Source organism: Periplaneta americana, chromosome 3 (assembly GCF_040183065.1).
Source record: "Periplaneta americana isolate PAMFEO1 chromosome 3, P.americana_PAMFEO1_priV1, whole genome shotgun sequence".
NCBI classification, from domain to species: Eukaryota; Metazoa; Arthropoda; class Insecta; order Blattodea; family Blattidae; genus Periplaneta; species Periplaneta americana.
The window spans coordinates 22,575,794-22,595,391 of NC_091119.1; positions in this window are offsets into that span (position 1 = coordinate 22,575,794).

The following is a 19,598-nucleotide window of genomic DNA, read 5'->3' on the forward strand; positions in this document are numbered from 1 at the left end:
AGTCTCATACTCTGTTGGACTCTTTATGTTGGTTACTCCAGACGATTAGGCAGGAGTGCTTGGAGTAGCCAAGCTTGATAGATCAAACACATCTTACTGCTAGCACATATTTGCAACCCGTAATATGTGTAACCTGTGTAATATGCAACCCCGAAACGTCGGAGATCTTCAATTTTAAGACACAGTGAGTTACCTAAAAGATGCTTCAGATCACATCCATCGTGAAAGTAAAAAACGTATAAATTATAATTGTAGGGTAATTCCGGGGGAGATAGCCATGCGGGTGAGACGACCAATCGCTCTTATTTTTATTCTAATCATCTGTTTCCAATGAAAATCGGTTTGCCGCCAGATGTTAATTAAACGAAGTGATTGTTGCACCTGCGAAAACGTAAGGTTATTATTTCCGCGTTTTGTAGCCGTTCGTGAGTCTGTGAGCAAGCAATAAATTTTCACCTTCTGAAATAACAATAGAGAAATACTGCATTTTGTGAGGAAATTTGCTGGAAACATTATTAAAGAGGTAAGGCATCTTTAAACATTCTATCTTAACTGTATTTCTTCTCTTCACCGTTGCTAGTTTTTATTACGCGGTATGGCCATCTCTCCCGTAAAAAAGGAGAGATGGCCAGCATTTTTCCGGGATAGATGGCCTACAATTGAGGAATATTATTATGTTAAAAGTATCGCTATTTCTAGATTCCGATAAAATATAAAGCAAAGCCCGGCAGCAAACGTGTCTTTGGAATGAAGATGACTTATACCGTGCTTTTGAAGCCATTAAATATGGCACTTCTGTACGTCAAGCCTTCATTACATTTCATATTCCAAGAAAAGCCCTGGAAAGTAGAGTTAAAACAGACAATTCTACAAAGGGTGCAATGGGACCAAGTGACACATAGGCAATGACAATGGATGTAGGTTTGTTCGCCATATTAAATATGCAGGAACATGGATTTTCCCTTACAGGGACCGATGTCTATAGTCTCGCTTACATTTTTGCTGAAGAACTTGTCAATATTCTCTGACTGGCTGACAAGCAAGCATTCTGATGGGAGCAGATAAAAAAGTTATGTTTTTTCACCATGTTAATAACGTCAAAAGAAGTGCTTATACAAATTTTGGCCACTTGACCGCAATTACGAGGGCCGTAAAAAAAAAGTTCGCCAGGGGTCGTTAACAGAAAGAAAACACAATTTAATTCTAAAAATTTATTGGGACAGACACAGCAATTGTTGAGCTATTTTTTTCAACACATTCCACACAGGAATGAGACATCTGTCATATCATGGGATCGGTAGAGAGGTGCAGGCGGCTGTCCAACGCTGGTTTCGATCCCAGGAAGCTGACTTCTACGACACAATGGTACAAAAATTGATCCCATGGTATGACAAATGTCTCAATTCCAGTGGGAGATACGTTGACAATTAGCGCAACAATTGCTGTATCTGTTTCAATAAATATTTCCATGTAATTGTGTTTTTTTCTGTAAACGGCCCCAGGGAAAATCACTTTCTGGATGGCCTGGTAATTACGGTCGAGTGGCCAAAATTTGTATGAGCACTTTTTTGACATCATTAATATGGCGGAAGAAAAAAAAATAACTTTTTTATCTGCCCCCATCAGAATGTTTGCTTGCGAGACAACACTTCCTATCCCGGAAACCAACTGGAAAGATACTGTTACTTTGGCCTTTCAGGATTTTGTTTCATTAACATGTTCATAAGGTCCCGCGTCGTGGCCTAAGACATCCTGCCTAGGACTCGCGTTACGGAATTCGCGCTGGTTCGAGTCCTCATGGGGGAAGAAATTATCTCATGAAATTTGAGCCAGTGTATGGGACCGGTGCCCACCCAGCATCGTGATGCACTTGGGTAACTACGATAGGTAGCGAAATCCGGTTAAGAAAGCCTGCTGTAACGGCTGGGGGATCATCGGGCTAATCACACGATACCGCCATTTGGTTGGATGATCGTCCACCTCTGCTTCGACATGTGGACGTGAGGCCAGCAGCCGGCTGGTCGATCATGGTCCTTCATGGGCTGTCGTGCCTCGGATTAGTATTATAATGTGTTCATGAGCATTTCAATTTATTCCTGTGTTGTTTTAAGGAAAATTCACTAGAAGAAGAAAAAAACAAAAAAATAAAGTTGTTGAAAAATTTCAAACAATCATAATTATGCACTTAGACACTATATTTATGTGTCCAGTGCATATAACCTAATTGTTTTACAAAAAATTGTTATGAATTTACTTAAAAATAATGGTGGCCATCTATCCCTATATCCTATGGCCGTCTCACCCATATATGTTGGGTGAGATGGCCAGTGGCCTATTTTATTTCAAACGTATTTTTTTATTACATCAGTGAATTCTATGCGTCCTGAGGCACTGTAGTGGAGAAATATAACCTAGAAGGAACGTATTTTATTTGTTTCGTATTTCTTTTCCAATCGGTTACCCTGTTCTAAGTGATTTAAAAAACTATGGCCATCTAACCCGGAATTACCCTATGTTGTTAATTTTACATTAATTTAATATATTAATGAGAGGGATTCAATCCGGCATTGTGGCTTAGTGAATAAAGCAAAAGCACGTAAAGCTGGAAACCCGGATTCGAGTCCCGGTGCTGGAGAGAATTTTTCTCCGTTCTACCGATTCTTCACCATATGGAAACGCAGAATTGCTGCACTGAAACTCTATATGTACTTCGGTACATCATAGTAATATGATAAAGCGTAAGTAATCACTTTGTGATTCAAGACGGCGCCATGTTCCGTCGGACCCCGGTCATTTAGTCACTCGTAATGTGGATCCGGAATTTACGTCATTGATTTTTCGTCACCCGGTGAATTATTTTCAAGCGCTCTTGCTGTTTATATCAGTTTGTTACTTTGAACTGAACACATGAATTGTATTCAGGCGTGCTTGCTGTTTGCATAACTTTGTTATTTTGAATTCAACATATGAATGTATTCAAGCTTGCTAGCTGTTTGTATAAGTTTCAGCTTAGATATTACTTTAAATTGAATAACATATGCTAACTGTTTGTATCAGATCATTTTCTGAGCATGTGAATTAATTGTATTCCAGCGTGCTAATTGTTTGTATCAGCTTGTTTTACTTTGAACTGAATATTATGTGCGCTGCAGTTTTTTGTATCTACTGTATTTTTACTTTGATCTGAAATGAATTGCATTCAACCGTGCTAGCTGTTTATGTTAGTTTATTTGTCACTTTGAACTGAACATGCGAATTGCATTGAAATGTGGTTACAGTTTGCAACAGTTCATATGTTACTTTGAATTGAACATATGAATAATGTATTGAAGCGTGCTAGCTTTATGTATTAGTTCATTTGTTACTTTGAATTGAACATGGGAAATGCATTGAAATGTTCTTTCTGTTTACAACAGATCATTTGTTACTTTGAACTGAACATATTAATTGTATTCAAACGTGCTAGCTTTATGTATTAGTTCATTTGTTACTTAGAATTGAACATGGGAAATGCATTGAAATGTTCTTTCTGTTTACAACAGATCATTTGTTACTTTGAACTGAACATATTAATTGTATTCAAACGTGCTAGCTTTATGTATTAGTTCATTTGTTACTTTGAATTGAACATGGGAAATGCATTGAAATGTTCTTTCTGTTTACAACAGATCATTTGTTACTTTGAACTGAACATATTAATTGTATTCAAACGTGCTAGCTTTATGTATTAGTTCATTTGTTACTTTGAATTGAACATGGGAAATGCATTGAAATGTTCTTTCTGTTTACAACAGATCATTTGTTTCTTTGAACTGAACATATTAATTGTATTCAAACGTGCTAGCTTTATGTATTAGTTCATTTGTTACTTTGAATTGAACATGGCAAATGCATTGAAATGTTCTTTCTGTTTACAACAGATCATTTGTTACTTTGAACTGAACATATTAATTGTATTCAAACGTGCTAGCTTTATGTATTAGTTCATTTGTTACTTTGAATTGAACATGGGAAATGCATTGAAATGTTCTTTCTGTTTACAACAGATCATTTGTTACTTTGAACTGAACATATTAATTGTATTCAAACGTGCTAGCTTTATGTATTAGTTCATATTTGTTACTTTGAACTGAACATGGGAAATGCATTGAAATGTTCTTTCTGTTTACAACAGATCATTTGTTACTTTGAACTGAACATACGAATTATATTCAAGCGTGCTACTTTTTTGTATTAGTTTACTTGTTATTTTAAACTGAACGGAATATGATACATAAAATGGGAGAAAAATAGGTAAAATTTAATGGATATTCGGAATATGTAAATTTTAACATAGGGTGCCATTTTAAAAAATAAAATTTACTGTCACAGCCTGTTTACCTGAATAATAAACGTTTTTTTTTAAACTGGTATCATATTTTATGGTTTATTTCCAACAACTTTTGTATGAAACTTTTTTTTGTAAAATTAAAATTTAAGAAGTTATTAGCAATATTCCATATTCATTGTTCACACTGCATTAGCCTATCTATCACAAATCTCAAGGGATTTGCTGGGAATCAACTTATGTACTTCGGTACATCATAGTAATATTAATAGTAGAACACATGAATTGTATTCAAGCGTGCTAGCTTTGTGTATTAGTTCATTTGTTACTTTGAACTGAACATGGGAACTGCATTGAAATGAAGGGTTCAGAGCCATAGTGGGCCAAGCGCCATTTATTAAAAACGGAGAAAGCAAGGGTTAAAGTTAAGTGAATCCCATAGTTTAATGAAGAGTGACATATCATTTAGTTTTAATGTGCATACTTTATACTACTAGGTTCAAAAAGTTCTCGGAATTTTACTACCATTTTTCGTATTAATATATAACAAGGGATATTATACATTTGTTTTGTTGGTAACATTCATGATGTCATTTCCTTAAAGTTTGCTGATAATGGCAAATATTGGTTTTGAGTTGTAGGCAATTGTTTATCATAGTGTTTTGATTGTTCGTCGCATTTTGTAATTATGTCCACAGAGCAAAGTACAAACATCAAGTTCTGTGTTTTGCTGGGGACATGATCAGTATGGCTGATGAAGATGGTGATTTCTTAAACAAAATGAAACTGGTGCTACTTGTACGACCCAGTCCCTAAACGACAGTCATCTGAGTGGAAATCGAAAACATCTCCTCGGAAGCAAAAATTTCCTAGGGACACTTCCAAAGGCAAAGTTATTTTAAATGTTATGTTTTATTTAACGACGCTCGCAACTGCAGAGGTTATATCAGCATCGCCGGATGTGCCGGAATTTTGTCCCGCAGGAGTTCTTTCACATGCCAGTAAATCTACTGACATGAGCCTGTCGCATTTAAGCACACTTAAAGCAAAGTTATGTTGGAAGTTTTCTTCGACTCTCAGGGTCTCATGCACCATGAGTTCATTCCAGAAGGTCGTACTGTAACGAAAGAATTGTACGTAGAAACCCTCCGTCGCCTCTGGGACGCAGTGAGAAGGAAACGTCCAGAAAAGTGGGTAGAAAACAACTGGTTCCTTATGCATGACAATGCACCTGCTCATCGCGCAATTATTGTAAAGAATTTTCTTGCCAGGCACAACATAACTGCTTTGGATCACCCACCATACTCTCCTGATCTCTCACCACCTGATTACTTTCTGTTTCCCCGTCTGAAAAGTCATCTGAAAGGACGGAGATTCAATGCTGAAGAGGTTATCGCAAACGCGACGAGAGCACTAAGACGGGTTTCACAAAATGGCTTCCAGGCCTGCTTCCAGGAACTCTACACGCGTTGGCAAAAGTGTGTTGTTGCGGAAGGCAACTATTTTGAAGGGAATGCTGTAGAATAGTGTTTAAGGTACGTTGTTTCTATGATGCTAGCAAATTCCGGGAACTTTTTGAACCTAGTATGTATTACTTGCTATACGTTTCATTGAATTATGGTAATCACTTAATTTTAACCCTTGTTTTCTGCGGTTTTAATATATGGCGCTTAGCCCACTATGGCTTTGAACCCTTCAAATGTGCTTGCTTTTTGTTGCAGCTCATTTGTTATTTTGAATTGAATATGCGAATTGCATTGAAATGTGCTTACTGTTTGCAACAGTTCATATGTTACTTTGAACTGAACATGCGAATTGCATTGAAACGTGCTTGCTGTTTTCAGCAGTTCATTTGTTACTTTGAATTGAACATATAAATTGTATTCAAGCGTGCTAACTTTATGTATTAGTTCATTTGTTACTTTGAACTGAACATATAAATTGTATTCAAGCGTGCTAACTTTATGTATTAGTTCATTTGTTACTTTGAACTGAACTTATAAATTGTATTCAAGCGTGCTAACTTTATGTATTAGTTCATTTGTTACTTTGAACTGAACATATAAATTGTATTCAAGCGTGCTAACTTTATGTATTAGTTCATTTGTTACTTTGAACTGAACATATAAATTGTATTCAAGCGTGCTAACTTTATATATTAGTTCATTTGTTACTTTGAACTGAACATATAAATTGTATTCAAGCGTGCTAACTTTATGTATTAGTTCATTTGTTACTTTGAACTGAACATATAAATTGTATTCAAGCGTGCTAACTTTATGTATTAGTTAATTTGTTACTTTGAATTGAACATATAAATTGTATTCAAGCGTGCTTACTTTATGTATTAGTTCATTTGTTACTTTGAACTGAACATATAAATTGTATTCAAGCGTGCTAACTTTATGTATTAGTTAATTTGTTACTTTGAACTGAACATATAAATTGTATTCAAGCGTGCTAACTTTATGTATTAGTTCATTTGTTACTTTGAACTGAACATATAAATTATATTCAAGCTTGCTAGTTTTTTGTATTAGTTTACTTGTTATTTTAAACTGACATAATATGATACATAAAATTGCAGAAAATGTGTAAAATTTAATGGAGATTCGGAATATGTAAATTTTAATATACGATAGCACTTAAAAAAATAAATTTACTGTCACATCCTGTATGCCGAACACTGAAGTTAAGTATTTAGGCATTACAATCGACCAACACTTACGATGGAATAAACATATGACATATTTATGCAATAGATTACGTAAAACAATTTATATCTTTGTTACACTTCTGTCATATTTACCAATTAATATTTTACGTCTCATTTATTTACCTTTATTTCAATCCATTCTCCAGTATGGAATTTTAGGGTGGGAACATGCATGTATTTCTAATCTCACTCCACTAATACTTATTCAGAAAAGAATTATTAAAATATGCCTTAATAAACCAATTGATTGCTCATCCGAGCTTTTGTTCACTGATTTTAATGTCTTGAAAATTAAACAGATTTATTATATTGCCTTATTAATCTTCATACATAAAAATCGTAATAAATTCAATTGTATCATCATAAATATGGAACTAAAAGATCCGATTTTATATGACTAGAGGAACCAAAGTGTTTCACAAGCACAACTCTGAGCCATGGTTCCTACTTTGGCCCAAAGTTATACAATAAAATAATTGATAAATACCCAAATTTGGAAAATTTTAGTATCAGAAATTTCAAAAATAGCATTAGGAATTTAATTTTTAAAGAATATATATTGATTTAATATGTAGGCCTATATGTATTTGTATGATTTAAATTGTTGAAATTGAAATTGTATTTTTACAGTTAATTTATTCCTGTATTTTTTTTCTTGACCCAGTTTGTGTCAAATAATTATCTTTGTTTGTGTTTATCTTTGTGTTTAGATATCTCCCTGAGGACGAGTGTTTACTCCTTCAGGGAAGAACTAAGATTGTATTTTTGTACATGTTATTTTATTAACAATAAACAACATATTGTATGGTTTATTTCCAACAGCTTTTTTATGAAACTTTTTTTTTTTGTAAAATTAAAATTTAAGAAGTTATTAGCAATATCCAATACTTATTGTTCACACTGTATTGGCCTATTTATCATAAATCTCAAGGGATTTTCTGGGAATCAACATGCAGTACATTTAACGAAGTGCTACAACTAACAGAGTTGCGAATGAGAGCAAAAGGGGAAAGAAAAACGAAAATTCTCATTATCCTCAAATCTTGAATGAATCCTTCTGCGGTACGGAGATGAGGCTCATTTTCAAGAAGTTCATGAAGGCAAATGCAAAATTATTGTCTAAGTCATAACAAGTTGGGTCGTCACAGGCAAGTCTTTAGGCTAATTATTAGTGTAGAAAGAAAAGCAACGGTCGCCGCAAGACTGAGTCCATGAATCTGAAACATCATATATGAATAATGAGGCTAATCATTTCTCTTGCAGGTTCCTTAATTAATACGTAATGAAAATGTTGCGGCCTCGGCACAATGTAACGTCACATGACCATCAAATAGCCTATAAAAACCTTCATCAACGGTTAATTTCCACAAAGGGATTTTTAAAACCTACATGGAGAGTAAAAAAAAGTCATGTAGGTATACAACGCATTATGGAAGTACTAATTATACCAGGGGTTCGTTTTTGATATTAAAAGATCACCACGGATATTCGTCTATAAACTTTAATTAACAAATCTTGCCCCGGTGTACAGTCGGTGCTGCGTTCAAACGGGATTTCTTTTATGAGTTCAATTAAAAATTCGACACCGTAAATGAACGTGGAATGAATTAACTGATAAGATCCCAGGCGCCCCAAATAAACCTCGTTACAAATCCAATATCGGCAGCGAAGAAAATAAGAATTCTTTACGGCGGAAAAGTGAGATCTGATTTAATTAGTAAAGTATGAATAATTACAGAGACACCATTATGAAACATATTTTCATCAATATAATCACCATCAACATCACAAAAATGATCATTTTGACCTGTTCCGTCATTAATTTTACGAGAATTAAGAAATATAAATTAGACATTAAATAGTAGCATGTGATTAGCACGGCAAAAGATCACCGATTTATACTACGAATGACAAACCAAAAGAAATGATACAATTCATTTATATTCTGTTCTTTATAGGGGAAAGATTAACCTCATCTCTTTTACTAACGTATGGATAGGAAACAGACCAGTCGGATTTGTAGTCAGAAACGATACAGTAACAGAATATACTAATGCAAAGTAGCGTAAGAAAAGAATATGATGAAAAATAAAAAAAAAATGGGATCGGAGAAAACATGACAAAACACAGCGAAGAATGATGTAAGAGAACAGAATGGGAAAGAGAGGCGAATATGAAAAAATCACGACAGAACATAATAAAACAGATTGGGAAACAAAGAAACGGAGATGGGTATGAAATAAGATAGGGCGAAATAAAACAGAATGAGAAAGAGAGGTGAGTGTGGAGCAAAATAGGATTGAACATAATTGGAGTAAAAGGACATTATGGAGCGAAATAGAACTGAACAGAATGGCATAAAAGGAAAGTATAGAGCAAAATAGAACTGAACAGAATGGGAGAAAAGGACAGTATAGAGCGAAATAGAACTGAACAGAATGGGAGAAAAGGACAGTATAGAGCGAAATAGAACTGAACAGAATGGGAGAAAAGGACAGTATAGAGCGAAATAGAACTGAACAGAATGGAAGAAAAGGACAGTACAGAGCGAAATAGAACTGAACAGAATGGGAGAAAAGGACAGTATAGAACGAAATGGAACTGAACAAAATGGGAGAAAAAGGACAGTATAGAGCTAAATAGAACTGAACAGAATGGGAGAAAAGGACAGTATAGAGCGAAATAGAACTGAACAGGATGGGAGAAAAGGACAGTATAGAGCGAAATAGAACTGAACAGAATGGGAGAAAAGGACAGTATAGAGCGAAATAGAACTGAACAGAATGGAAGAAAAGGACAGTACAGAGCGAAATAGAACTGAACAGAATGGGAGAAAAGGACAGTATAGAACGAAATGGAACTGAACAAAATGGGAGAAAAAGGACAGTATAGAGCTAAATAGAACTGAACAGAATGGGAGAAAAGGACAGTATAGAGCGAAATAGAACTGAACAGGATGGGAGAAAAGGGGCCGTATGGAGCGAAATAGAACTGAACAGAATGGGAGAAAAGGACAGTATAGAGCGAAATAGAACTGAACAGAATGGGAGAAAAGGACAGTATAGAGCGAAATAGAACTGAACAGGATGGGAGAAAAGGGGCAGTATGGAGCGAAATAGAACTGAACAGAATGGGAGAAAAGGACAGTATAGAGCGAAATAGAACTGAACAGGATGAGAGAAAAGGGGCAGTATGGAGCGAAATAGAACTGAACAGAATGGGAGAAAAGGACAGTATAGAGCGAAATAGAACTGAACAGAATGGGAGAAAAGGACAGTATAGAACGAAATAGAACTGAACAAAATGGGAGAAAAGGACAGTATAGAGCGAAATAGAACTGAACAGAATGGGAGAAAAGGACAGTATAGAGCGAAATAGAACTGAACAGAATGGGAGAAAAGGACAGTATAGAGCGAAATAGAACTGAACAGAATGGGAGAAAAGGACAGTATAGAGCGAAATAGAACTGAACAGAATGGGAGAAAAGGACAGTATAGAGCGAAATAGAACTGAACAGAATGGGAGAAAAGGACAGTATAGAGCGAAATAGAACTGAACAGAATGGGAGAAAAGGACAGTATAGAGCGAAATAGAACTGAACAGGATGGGAGAAAAGGGGCAGTATGGATTGAAATAGAACTGAACAGAATGGGACAAAAGGACAGTATAGAGCGAAATAGAACTGAACAGAATGGGAGAAAAGGACAGTATAGAACGAAATAGAACTGAACAAAATGGGAGAAAATTACAGTATAGAGCGAAATAGAACTGAACAGAATGGGAGAAAAGGACAGTATAGAGCGAAATAGAACTGAATAGAATGGGAGAAAAGGACAGTATAGAGCGAAATAGAATTGAACAGAATGGGAGAAAAGGACAGTATAGAGCAAAATAGAACTGAACAGGATGGGAGAAAAGGGGCAGTATGGAGCGAAATAGAACTGAACAGAATGGGAGGAAAGAACAGTATAGAGCGAAATAGAACTGAACAGAATGGGAGAAAAGGACAGTATAGAACGAAATAGAACTGAACAAAATGGGAGAAAATTACAGTATAGAGCGAAATAGAACTGAACAGAATGGGAGAAAAGGACAGTATAGAGCGAAATAGAACTAAATAGAATGGGAGAAAAGGACAGTATAGAGCGAAATAGAATTGAACAGAATGGGAGAAAAGGACAGTATAGAGCAAAATAGAACTGAACAGAATGGGAGAAAAGGACAGTATAGAGCGAAATAGAACTGAACAGAATGGGAGAAAAGGACAGTATAGAGCGAAATAGAACTGAAGAGAATGGGAGAAAAGGACAGTATAGAGCGAAATAGAACTGAACAGGATGGGGGAAAAGGGGCAGTATGGAGCGAAATAGAACTGAACAGAATGGGAGAAAAGGACAGTATAGATCGAAATAGAACTGAACAGGATGGGAGAAAAGGGGCAGTATGGAGCGAAATAGAACTGAGTAGAATGGGAGAAAAGGACAGTATAGAGCGAAATAGAACTGAACAGAATGGGAGAAAAAGGACAGTATGGACAAGGCAGGACATAACAGAATAATATAAAAGAGGATAATATGGAATAGGACAGACAGAATGGAAATGAATAGAATGAGAAACAGAGGGCAATATGGAACAAGAAATTGCAAAACATAGTAGAATTGAAGAGGAGGGTATGGGACCAAACAGATAATAGAATGAGAAAAGACAATATGCAACTAGACGGAAATGAAAAAGAATCAGAATAAAGCAGTAGATTATCAGAGAAGTAAACAAAAGAAAAGAAAATATTATGTGAGTGAAATAGAATAGAACGGAACAGAATAGATTGGAATAGAATAAAATCGGGGTTAACGGACTTCATTTATAAAATATTATGATCAGCACTATCAATAATAGTAGTAGTAGTAGTAGTAGTAGTAGTAGTAGTAGTAGTAGTAGTAGTAGTAGTAGTAGTAGTAGTAGTAGTAGTTGTAATAATAATAATAATAATAATAATAATAATAATAATATTCATGGTAATGTTCAGACTAGACTTTTATTTTTTATACTTGTCCAACATTCATTACAATCTTTAATTATGCAATATTGTAGACGTTGCAGTCAGCAAAAATTAAAGAATAAACTTCTAATTTTTCTTCCCCTCCTGCGCCTTCTCGTCTATTCACTTCCACTATCCCTCTCTCCGCGACGGAAGCTCTATTCAGAAATCTATTCAATATATTTAACATTATGTCAACTACAATATAAACACGAGTCAATCCATTAATAACGGGAAAAAAACATGAAAATTGAGGGTGTCGAATTTTTATATTAAATTTATGCTTCGTACGTAGATGGCTGGTTGTTGTGGTGGCGAAAATTCAGCCACGTAATGAAAAATAATGACGTGGCATGCTGGCCTCCATTCACTGACCTGTCATTGGCTACTAATACATGGTCCCCTCCCTCCCGCGCCGCTCGTGCCTATACCTTGTGTAAAACAAATCTCATTAAAGTTCCTAATTGACACCTGACATCACAACACCTATAAATTATTACAACATGCCGCATACACGACCAGGCTATCTCTACAGGTTGTCCTGTTCGTGTAACCTCTAGGCCTAAACCTTCGCGGAATAAATAATTTCATTTATAATGCTGAAAGAATCTTCCGCCTTCTTCATTGAACGTGATAAGTATAATTTTTATAGTATGTATCTTGGACCTCTATTTACCTCTGTGACTGACGGTTATTACAGTGTATAAAATTTCACCATTCTTAAAATAATGTTCCATTATGCATAATTTTTCATAATATAATATAATATAATATAATATAATATAATATAATATAATATAATATAATATAATATAATATAATATAATATAATATGATGTAATATAATATAATATAATATAATATAATATAATATAATATGATGTAATATAATATAATATAATATAATATAATATAATATAATATAATATAATATAATATAATATAATATAATATAATATAGGATTATAATATATAATTCAGGAAAGAACAAAAAATGTCAGAAGGAAGTGAAATGGGCAGAGGAGTACGACAAGGATGCCCTTATCACCTACCTGTTCATTTACTTAGAGGATTTAATGTATGTATGTATGTATTTTTTATTTTAATAGATTATTTTACGATGCTTTATCAACATCTTTGGTTACTTAGCGTCTGAATGAGATGAAGGTGATAATGCCGGTGAAATGAGTCCGGGTTGAACACCGAAAGTTATCCAGCATTTGCTCATATTGGGTTGAGGGAAAACCCCGGAAGAAGCTCAACCTGGTAACTTGCCCCGACTGGGAATCGAATACGGGCCACCTGGTTTCGCGGCTAGAAGCGCTACCCGTTACTCCACAGATGTGGACTTCATGTATGTATGTATGTATGTATGTATTTTTTATTTTAATAGATTATTTTACGATGCTTTATCAACATCTTTGGTTACTTAGCGTCTGAATGAGATGAAGGTGATAATGCCGGTGAAATGAGTCCGGGTTGAACACCGAAAGTTATCCAGCATTTGCTCATATTGGGTTGAGGGAAAACCCCGGAAGAAGCTCAACCTGGTAACTTGCCCCGACTGGGAATCGAATACGGGCCACCTGGTTTCGCGGCTAGAAGCGCTACCCGTTACTCCACAGATGTGGACTTCATGTATGTATGTATGTATGTATGTATGTATGTACGTACGAATGTAGGGGAGAGTCGGGTAGTATCGGACATCGGGTAATATCGGACAGTGAGTTTCTTTCATCTACCACACGATGATAGTACCTGATTGACATGGTTACGTTTCAGTGATGTCGCATAGAGAAACATAACCATGTCATTCAGGTACTACCATATGGTGGTAGATGAAAGAAACGCACTGTCCGATATTACCCGATGTCCGATACTACCTGACTCTCCCCTATGTATGTATGTACGTATGTAGGGGAGAGTTGGGTAGTATCGGACATCGGTTAATATCGGACAGTGAGTTTCTTTCATCTATCACACGATGATAGTACCTGATTGACATGGTTATGTTTCTGTGATGTCGCATAGAGAAACATAACCATGTCATTCAGGTACTACCATATGGTGGTAGATGAAAGAAACGCACTGTCCGATACTACCTGACTCTCCCCTATGTATGTATGTATGTATGTATGTATGTATGTATGTATGTATGTATGTATGTATGTACGTATGTAGGGGAGAGTCGGGTAGTATCGGACATCGGGTAATATCGGACAGTGAGTTTCTTTCATCTACCACACGATGATAGTACCTGATTGACATGGTTACGTTTCTGTGATGTCGCATAGAGAAACATAACCATGTCATTCAAAGAAACGCACTATCCGATATTACCCGATGTCCGATTCTACCTGACTCTCTCCTATGTATGTATGTACGTATGTAGGGGAGAGTTGGGTAGTATCGGACATCGGGTAATATCGGACAGTGAGTTTCTTTCATCTACCACACGATGATAGTACCTGATTGACATGGTTACGTTTCTGTGATGTCGCATAGAGAAACATAACCATGTCATTCAAAGAAACGCACTATCCGATATTACCCGATGTCCGATACTACCTGACTCTCCCCTATGTATGTATGTATGTATGTATGTATGTATGTATGTATGTATGTATGTATGTATGTATGTATGTATGTATGTATTTATTTATTTATTTATTTATTAACACTACAATTGGGTGTACATCCGCTGGCAGTGATATAAGTTAATATACACTAATAACAATAATTATAGTAATAAAATTACAATAATTACAGCAATAAAAAATAAAATAATAAAATCGGCTGGGAATTTAATGAAGAACTGTTATCAGAAAATGGGAGGGGTGATAGTAGGAGGAAGAAGAATAAAGTGTATAAGATTTGCTGATGATATGGCGTTGTTAGCAGAAGAGGAGACTATGCTAAGAGATATGCTACTGGAGCTAAATGACAGCTGTGAACAGTATGGGATGAAGATAAATGCAAACAAGACGAAGACCATGGTTATCGGAAAAGAAATAAAGAAGATAAACGTGTGAATACTAAATGAAGCAGTAGAGCAAGTGGACAGCTTCAAATACTTGGGGTGTACTATAAGTAGTAACATGAGCTGCTGCTAGGAAGCCAGAAGGAGAATAGCAATAGCCGAGGAAGCTTGGGGATCTGAACCTGTCTTATCAAGTACTCGTCTGGGGATGAGACCTGGCTCTGCAAGACGTGAGACAGGATGGCCCACCTGTCAGCATAGAATTCAAGAGTGCCACTTTGACCACCTGTCATCGGCGCACAATGGACATATGTAGGTAAAGTCCAAGTGCAAGGATCCAGCCATCGAAAAATCAAGGCAAGAAAAAAAGAAAGAAGGAAACGAAAGAAAACTGAAAATGAGGGCAAGGAAGGAAGGTGGAAATAAAAAATAATAAATGAAAAGAAGAAACTTAGAAATGGAAAAAAAAATAGATGGAAAGGTAAGAAGGAATAATTGAAGGGAAGCAAAGAATAAAGAAAAATCAACAAAGAAATGGAAGCAAAGAAGAAATATAAAAGGAATGAAAGCAAAGAATAAAGAAAGGATATGAATAAAGGAAGAAAGGAAAGCAAAGAAGGAAGAAAGAATATGAATAAAAGAAGAAAGGAAAGTAAAGAATAAAGAAAGAGAGAATTAACAAAGGAAGGAAAGCAAAGAAGAAAGATAGAATCAACAAAGGAATGAAAGCAAAAAAGGAATGAAAGAAAAAACAATAGACGGAAAGTAAGAAAGAAAGAAGGAAAGAATAAACAAAGAAAGGAAAGAGAGAAAAAGGTAGGAAAGCAAAGAAGAAGGAAAGAATCAATAAGGGAAAGAAAGCAAAAAAGAAATGAAAGAAAAAACAACAGACGGAAAGAAAGAAGGAAAGAATAAACAAAGAAAGGAATGAAAGAAAAAAGGTAGGAAAGCAAAGAAGAAGGAAAGAATAAACAAAGAAAGGAATGAAAGAAAAAAGGTAGGAAAGCAAAGAAGAAGGAAAGAATAAACAAAGAAAGGAATGAAAGAAAAAAGGTAGGAAAGCAAAGAAGAAGGAAAGAATAAACAAAGAAAGGAATGAAAGAAAAAAGGTAGGAAAGCAAAGAAAGAAGGAAAGAATAAACAAAGAAAGGAATGAAAGAAAAAAGGTAGGAAAGCAAAGAAAGAAGGAAAGAATAAACAAAGAAAGGAATGAAAGAAAAAAGGTAGGAAAGCAAAGAAGAAGGAAAGAATAAACAAAGAAAGGAATGAAAGAAAAAAGGTAGGAAAGCAAAGAAGAAGGAAAGAATAAACAAAGGAATGAAAGCAAAAAAGAAATGAAAGAAAAGACAATGAACGGAAAGTAAGAGAGAAAGAAGGAAAGAATAAACAAAGAAAGGAAAGAAAGAAAAAAAGGTAGGAAAGCAAAGAAGAAGGAAAGAATCAAGGGTATGAAAGCAAAAAAGAAATGAAAGAAAAAATAATAGACGGACGGTAAGAAAGAAAGAAAGAAAGAAGGAATAAACAAAGAAAGTAAAGAAAGAAAATAATGGTAGGAAAGCAAAGAAGAAGGAAAGAATAAACAAAGGAAGGAAAGTGAAGAAGATGGAAAGAATAGAGAGGGGATTGAAAGGAATGAAAAAAAAAGAATAAACAAAGAAAGAAACACAAAGAATAAACAAGGGAAGAAAGCCAAAAAGAAAGAATAAACAAAGATAGGAAAGGAAAGAAGAATTAAACAATAGACGAAGAAAGAAAAACAAAGTAGAAAGAAAGAATAAACAAAGGAAGGATAGCAAGTAAGAAAGAAAAAACAAAGAAAGGGAAGGAAAGGATAGAAGAAAGAATAAATAAAGGAATTACAAACGAAGGAAAACAAAGAAGAAGACGAGAAAGTAAAAATCTATGATAGAAAAAGTGAAGAGAAGCAATGAAAGAAACCAAGCTGAAAATGTAATATTCTACAAATTAACGTAAGAGAGAAAAATGAAAGATGAGAAGAATGAAACGAAGATGGAGATAACGAAAGGAAAGGAGGAAGAAATACAGCTAAGAAAGACATTTAGAATAGAGATGGAAAGAAAAACAACAAAAACTAAAGAATAAAATAGCTACACTTGAGCGCGGTCCCTGCCTCTTCAAAGCCGTGCAGATATCAGTTGTTTCCGCTGAGTAATAACACGGCCATCATCTCAGAGATTAATGAGGTTACAAAACAAATCGCGTAGGAGTTCATCTGAGGGACAGTTGATACATAATAACGCCGGCCGGCGGAGTCTCTCCTCATTTATAAGAAGCCGAGGCGCGAACTTCCCAGCCCACGCCTTCTCCAACAGGTGTGCGTCCCCGGTCTGATAATGAAATACCTGCCCGGATTGGCTACCTACGGGAACGGCAGTCGTCGAAGTTGGGATGTCTGCCTGATTGATCGTAGGGCCGGGCAGAGGTGGTCCACACCACAACGAGCAATGGATTGCCATGGGAACGCCGAAGAATCACGGCCAGAACTCCTGGACTTAACACGTTCAAGGATAAAGCTCTCTCTCCTCTTTGGAAAGCACAGTACCTCTCATAGCCTATAAACGAAATCATTATTAGGCCCTAAAACATCATGAAAGGCGTGTGAATTCAACATTTTCTACAACAAAGTTCTAAATCTTCTTTCTCGGTACTCAGATGAATTAAAAACTGTCAACTTGTAGCCTAAAAAAAAAGAATATTTTTCGTGTAATATCTGCTCACACAGGAAGATCTATGCAGGAAGTAGATAAAATAAAATAAAAATAGAAAAAGTGCTCATAGCCTACTAGTTGTAAGGGTGTGAAAACTTACATTGAATGCTACATTAAAAACAAAGGAGCGTACTAGTTTCGTAGGCATTAGGTCTAGTGTTGCAAGCTGTGATGACGCATACAGAAACGTAACCATGTCATTGAAGTACAGTAGAACCCCGATTATCCGTCACCCTATTAACCGATTGGCCGATTATCCGACGTCTATTTCTCGCTCTTTTTTTCTTCAGAAATAAATAACTTGTATGAAGTACTGTTTTGTACATCATATTAGTAGTTCTACGTATGTTTTTGCTAGAGAGTGATATTACAAGCCTTTATCGTTACACAGCATTTTCTATTGTTCGAATTGCCTTTATATAATATAACTTGTATATAAAATGTCTTCCACGTGTTGTGCTAAGTATTGAAAAAGTATGGAAATAATTGAATGGTTTGAGAAAGAGAAACTGTGGCTCATCTCGCATCAGAATTCGAGATTGGAGTTACAACTGCGCGATTTAATAAAAAAAGGATAAAGTGTAAAAAGGTATGTAAATCTACAACATGAGACCTCCTTTATTCATATCTTTCCTGAGACAGTCATTACAAAGGACTTCCTTGCCTCTTAAAAACCCGTCGTTTACAACCAGACTTAAATTAGTGAATTTCTGATCCACTACCTAGCAAGTTAAATACAAGACCATGGAGGAAATTACAAAATCTTTCATTGTACGGATTATCCGATTTTTTCGATCAACCGTTCAGTCCATCCCCTTCATTACCACGGATAATAGAGGTTCTACTGTACTATCATCTGGTGGTAGATGAAAGAAACGCACTGTCCGATATTACCCGATGTCCGATACTAGGCCTACCCAACTCTCCCCTATAGTCATCCGGTAATAACATTATAAATTATTAATATACTCTAGTCAATATCATTAGCCACTGACGTAGTTCAGTCGGCTAAGGTGCTTGCCTGCCGATCCGGAGTTACGCTCGGGCGTGAGTTCGATTCTCGCTTGGGCTGATTGGCTGGTTGGGTTTTTTCCGAGGTTTTCCCCAACAGTAAGGCGAATGTCAGGTAATATATGGCGAATCCTCAGTCTTATGCCGCCAAATACAATCTCGCTATCACCAATCCCATCGATGCTAAATAACCTCGAAATTGATACAACGTCATTAAATAACATACTAAAAATATATAAAAATATAGCCTATAAAAATTATTAATGTAAAATATGCTTATTAGGATTGGTTTATTATGACTATTACACTTTTACTACGTCACACTCTTTTGACCAATAAAACGGTATGAAAGGACGTCTTTCAACCAATCATGGCTGCTTATCGCACAATTTTATCGCGTCCCTAGCATTTGTTTATTTTTATCACTACCCTAGCATTTGTTTCTCTGTTTGCTAACATTTCAAACTGCACTGGTCTGGACGTCAAAAACAGAAAATTACAAACCACTCCAGTCGATGCACAGCACTTTCAAATATGACTCGCATTGGCATTCAAGGACAAGAATTAATAAAGATCACTGGTCATATTTGAAGAGCACCATTCGGAAATCCTGAATAAGTTGAGGGATACACCATGTACATCAACGAGTTCACTTCTTTTACGCACACGTCCAATATAACGTCAACTGAACCACCAACCACTAAAACATTCAAATTTGAAAATTGTACTTTCAATAATTGTAACTTTTAAAATTATTCATATTTATTTTTTTATTTAATCATCGTTAATTAAAACTT